Source organism: Syngnathus scovelli, chromosome 8 (genome assembly GCF_024217435.2).
Source record: "Syngnathus scovelli strain Florida chromosome 8, RoL_Ssco_1.2, whole genome shotgun sequence".
Taxonomy (NCBI): domain Eukaryota; kingdom Metazoa; phylum Chordata; class Actinopteri; order Syngnathiformes; family Syngnathidae; genus Syngnathus; species Syngnathus scovelli.
In genome coordinates, this window is record NC_090854.1 from 16438583 (window position 1) to 16444582 (window position 6000).

Genomic DNA, 6000 nt, shown 5'->3' on the forward strand with positions numbered 1-6000 from the left:
TTAACGGAGGTGTTCCAACATTTTGTCCACATTTGTATCTAAAACTTCGATAAAATTCAGGTTGCCAGCAGGCAAGCTCCTCTTCTCACCGATTAAATCAGCAATTAATCATTTTCAGAAGGTTTAATGTAATTTTTTTTTTTCACGTTTGTTGTATAGAAAATTTGCACACCTTTATAAACAACTGTGATTTTTGTGGGCTTTCCTTTTGACAACCATGCTTTACTACCTACTAAAAGTACAAGTCAAGTCAAGTCAAGTCAAGTCAAGTCAAGTTTATTTGTATAGCCCTAAATCACAAACAGTCTCAAAGGGCTTCACATAGACAAAAATTGACAATTATTCTCAAACCTTTTATGCAATGACCTTTACATGTCATTTCTATTACGTCACACAAACACTACATCCATCTGCTCCTGGTTCGGCCCCCCGGTCAAAATTTAGAACCAAATTCAGCCCGCCAGTCAAAAAGTTTGCCCACCCCTACCCTACACCATCACTGGGGGAGGAAAAAAAAAAAAAACATAAAATTACTTTTCTATTAAGTTAGAAGATTAAAAGATGATTTGAGATACGAGGAACAGAAGGCATCCATTATTTGATTTCAATAGAAGCTTGTTGAGGCGGCCAACTAACCATCCATCCATCCATCCATCCATTTTTCTGTACCGCTTGACCCCACGGGGGTCGCGGGCGGCAGCAAACTAGTTGGCTCAAATTAAGACAGCCCATAAATTCCACCCACCTTCTATGTGATATAACCACAAAATCCTTAACAAGCAATCATAATTGACCCCCTACAACGCTACCTTTGCAATTTTAGCCCTAATCATGTTGATGACATTGTTGCAAATATGTAACTTTTTTTTTTTTTTTCGGTGGTCCTGTGGTTGTGCCACCGCCGCCTAGCAGCATGATCACGCGTCTTCCACATGTCTTTCATGCATTCGCTTTTACCTGCGGCCAAATTACAGCCGCGTATGGACAGGAGTGCAAAAAAAAAAGAGGAACCCCCCGCTGGGAGGAAAAAGAGCTACAGTAACTGGCGACGTCAACATTGGCCTAGATAAACACAATACGTACAAAAGAGTCACTGCATGAAAGCAACCCTCCGTTTCAGCATCAGTGCACTTACCTACTCATAAACATAGGGACAAATCAATTCAGCGAGAAACACTTTTTCCCCCCCCCTCCTCTCTCGCTCACTCATTTGAAATTACAGCTGTGGGAGCAAAGCTAGCATGATAGCTTAGGTCAAATTCACTAACCTCTTCTCTCCATGGCAACAGATTCGAGAAGCTCATGTTTTATTATCTTGCTTTGCCGAAAGAGAAACACCAAGCTCACTTAAGCAGCAATTTTAATTTATTTAAAACGTTACTTAGCTCGTAAATTTTGATTTTGCCATTTCGACAGCAGTTAAGTTTAGGCAGTATTTTTTTTTTCCAGACCGAAAATTTGAATCCCTATAAAAACTGCATAGCTTTGTGCTGGTTTTTTTTTTCTATTTTCAAAACTCCCATTCTGTCTATTGTTTATTCAGCTTTTACTAAAGTCCACATTAAAAGAAAAAAGAATTTTCTTAATCATTTTTCTTCCCTGTCATCTTTCTTATTATTATTATCATTGCCTATTTTTAGATACACATTTTATTTTTTCACTCAAAGTTACATATATTGTTGTATTTTATGTCTACTACAATCTTTTTACGTTTATGCACAAACCTCATCCCCACTCTGAAGTGTGTTTGTGAATGTGTTTTTGTTTTTAAATTAAAAAAGTGTGTTCTGTATTTGCATAAACTTGGATGGGCGCTTTCCATTTTTACGATTTCTCATCTATTTTTTTTTTTTTTAAGTAAGTCGAAGATATCACCCAGCTGTTTCCTCTTTTTCCCCCCCAATTTAAATTTTCATCTACAACCCACTTAGGTAGCTTTTGAAAAAAAATGACATATTTTTTTCCGCAAACATCATTAAGCTAAAGACTTGCTTTTCCACAAGTATGCCTATTTTCAATCTCAGCCCTTTCAGGCAGCAATAAAAACATTTACCAATTAATTTATAGAAGTATATACTGGAATGCATGCATATATAAATGAACGTATACTTTGACAGCATTCGCATGTGCTATGACAGCAACAGTGTGAGCGTCTGTCAACCTCCCTTTCACCATGACCTGTATAATCAGTGTCACATTAGCAACACAACAAATCAAACACTGCCAGTCTCCCTCGCCCGGCCTCGAAACACGCACACACGCTTAACGTGCGCGCTGCATGTCCTCCATCACGCTCCCAGCTGGCCGCCGCACACGGTGTCAAACAGATGCTAATTAATATGATAACTAATACCCATTACACAACACGCGGGTCTCCAAAAGCGCTAATTTAATTTCCTCTTATTTAAAAGCGGAGAGGTGAGATGAATGAGAAGGAAGGAGAAAAAAAAAGACGCATCTTCCTATTTGTTTCTCAGCCAACAAGGTGAGGAGGGGGTTCATTCAAATATGCTATCATACTATGAGGAACTAATAGTGTTAGGTGGTATAAAACCAAAACTAGATTGATTAAATATAGCAAAACCTAATCAATATCTGAAGTACATTATTATTTGTGTTTTGTTTTATGATGCAAAATAATATAAGCACCTGACAACAAAGGTCATACTATATTTATTTCTCATTATGTCCACGGTGGTAGATAATTTAAAACTGCACTGCTTCACACATTATTGACAATTGTTTTTAAAGTTTCGTCCCTTTTTTGTTTTGAGCAAACCAAAGTCTCCAAGAGTATGCATTGCTTTTACATGTAAGTTTTTAATACATCAATCATTTGAGCTTGGAAACAATTTGAGAGTCGAACCTTATAATTGTTATATTTGAAATTCATGTTGGGTTGATATACGGTCAGATAAAAAAAAAAAAAAAATGGCCCCGATTGGAAAAAATATCCAAGCAACTTGGCCATAAAGCATTTTAACTCTATTTTAGTGACTGATACAACTTTTTTCTTTCTTTTTTTTAAACACATAAGCAACAGTACAAGATAATATAGTGAAAAGAAAGATAAAAAGAATACAATCAACACTAATCCAGCCCTTGTATTGCTGGAAGGAGGGTACGGGCTGGGGGCACCAAACCTCCATGGGGTGGAGGGGGGGGAAAAAAGTAAGAGCGTAGACGAGAGGAAGGAAGGAATTGAGTAGGAAGGAGGAAGGGGGGGGAGGAAGGAAGCAAGGAAAAGAGAGAAGCGTCGTAGATTGGGGCGAGGAATGGGGGGGTTTGGTGTGAAGGAATGGGTAGGGGCGTGCACGCTGAGATTTTCGGGCTCCAGCTGACATCGGCGGCCCCTAGTTTATGAGATGTGGTGATTAGTCAAAACGCTGCTAATCAATGACACATTCACGCCGGTTCCTGCTCCGTTGCTCCACACTAATTGGTCTATTCTGCAACAAATGGGGAAATGCTGTTACCCCTACGGGGGCGGGGGGGGGGGAGTACAGGGGGCTGAGGTCACATGTGTGTGTGTGTGTGTCAAATATGCACGTACTGTACATCTGTTCAGCTCTAGAGCCAGTATCAGATTCTTGAAAGAAAAAAAAAAAAAAGGTCAAATTGAGACAGATTGGATTTAAGCAGCTGAGGATTCACATCAACAATCAGGAGAGAATGCGATCCTCCATTTGGGGGAGGGGTCGGATGAAGGAGGAAAACGCGGAGAAGAGGCCTAAATTCAATTTAAGTTTGTTGAGTATTTAGATAATGTCTCCTAATGTAATGCCCCAATGTATGAGAGGCCACTCATCACAATGCAGTAGCAACGCCACCAATGTCTGAAGACCGGTACTGCAGAGCCTGCAGGGATGGAATCGACAGTCTTGCTGCCTTTTGGTAAATTGGCATAAACGTGTATTAGAAAATTTATTAAATACATTAAATATTTGGACCTTAAATCTCTACATGATTGCCTCTAATGTCTTTTCATTCTTACATCTATTTACCTTATCACCTCTTTCATTCGTGGTATACATTTTAACAAACTCGTGGAATCCGTCGACTAAATATAAATGACTAAATAATAAAATGAGACAAGGGGGTTAAAATTATACACACAGATAAGAAAAATACATACATAGTAATATATAAAAGAATAAATGTAATACAATAGCATATATCACGAATCAGAAAATATCAGACAATAATAGGCGATCGTTCCAAAGTGCTCAGCAAAAAGTTTTCACAAGCCATCATCTCAACAGCAGTCACTTTGCCTCAGTAAAATAATAATACAAAAATCAATAATACAACAAATACATTTTTCACTGTGACATTTTGGTTGAAGAGAGTATATAGTTATTATAGTCATGCCAAAACGGCACCCTATACTGTATATTGTCCACACACACATCGGCGCACACACACCCACAGTGCACCACAATAGGCCGGGTCATTGCGGGCCGTGGCGCTCTCAGGGTGAGTGGCGCTGGTTAACAGTGCTTTGCGTTGAAGAGCAGCACAAGAGGACGGTTCACCCAAACACATGACTGCTACTACCTAAATATTAGTCTCTGGCTCTCAACGCTTTCAGTCGAGGGGCTGCGGCTCAATCATTTTGCCGTGTGTCCCATGTGTGCACGTGGACGGTAATTATGTGCATGAGGAGAGGCTGTTTGGAGGGTAAATAGAGCTGCAATTATTCTTTTAACCTTACTAAAGTGTCACTAGCACCAACACTCGGCCACACTTCAGTGGAAAGTCGCCAATGTGTGAAAACCGCAGTGTGGACGGAGCTCAACTTCCCACAGTGCATGTGCTTTCTGTTCGGGGAGGGTCAACAGCGCCTCTGCTGGTTATTGTTTGCATGACTTCATAGTGTTTCTAATAGATGCAAAATGATCAACTTAAATATGTCACATTAACCTTTGCTGTTTGCAGATAGGTTGATATTGCAAATGAGAAAATCTATTGTCAATTATATTATTAGGATAGTTCAAAATGAAAATAATCATACATTTTATGAAAGTTGAATGAATTTTTCAATCCATGTATTTGTTAAACAAACTATATAAAATACATATTTTGACAGGTTGTATTGTAACTTTATACACAAAATACTTCATGATCACAAAATAATGATCCATGATTTTGTTGTTGTTTGCGATCATCGTGAGTGGGCGACGAAGACTTGCAGTGATTTTTGTAGCATTAGGAGTGAGTAGACAAGCTCTTACCAGTCGTCCGTGGGTTATTTGGCGTTTTTCTGTGCAGCGTCACTTGCAACGTCTCTGATTTTAGCGTCGCCTTAGTCTTTGGCGTGCGGACATTTGAATGAGGAAGTGGCTGTGTCACTGATTATCTTGCAAACGGACACTTGCGTGCGCGTGAACTCGATAGGGACAGGGGAAACGCGCGCGCACCCGATCATGAGCGATCCCTTATGTGTGCGTTCGCGTTTGTACGCGTTTTATTTCTATGGCGCGCTCCACGGCGCAGGTCTCCACAAGCGGGCCGCATATTATTGATTTTATGACACGATGCTTCGGGCCGGTCTAAATTAAGACACGGCCTGGATTTGGCCCGCGGGCCAGATTTTCTAAACATTCAAATCAAGATCGCATTGTTTATCGTAAATAAGATTAGAACAAAAATAATCGCAAGTGCAACACTAGGGGATCACTACTACTTTATAAATCGTCAGACTTAAAATTGATTTTTTTTCCTGAACTTAGTATAATAAAAGCAAAAAAACAATCACATTATTCAAAACAATTGAATTAATTTTTGTAGGGAGGATTTTCATGAGCATCAGTTTCCACAGAGCTATCATAAATAAATAGTTTTTATTACAGATTATTCCAAATGAAATGTTTCCCCTTGAAAAAACTTTTTTTTTGTTCCTTCCATCAATTTTCCAAACTGCCTATCCTCATCAATGTCACAGGTGTGCTGGAGCCGATCACTTTGGGCGAGAGACAGACAACACCCAGGACTGGTCGC

The 6000-nt window shown here is 39.4% G+C and overlaps 1 long non-coding RNA gene across 1 annotated transcript in view; it reads right to left on the reverse strand.

Moving 5' to 3' along the window:
- Positions 1-5524, reverse strand: part of LOC125973483 (uncharacterized) — a 61138-nt gene extending 55614 nt beyond the window's left edge. The window contains exon 1 of the long non-coding RNA XR_007483164.2: positions 5235-5524. This is a non-coding gene — a long non-coding RNA (uncharacterized lncRNA). The remainder of the gene's footprint in view (positions 1-5234) is intronic.
- Positions 5525-6000: the final 476 nt, after the last annotated feature.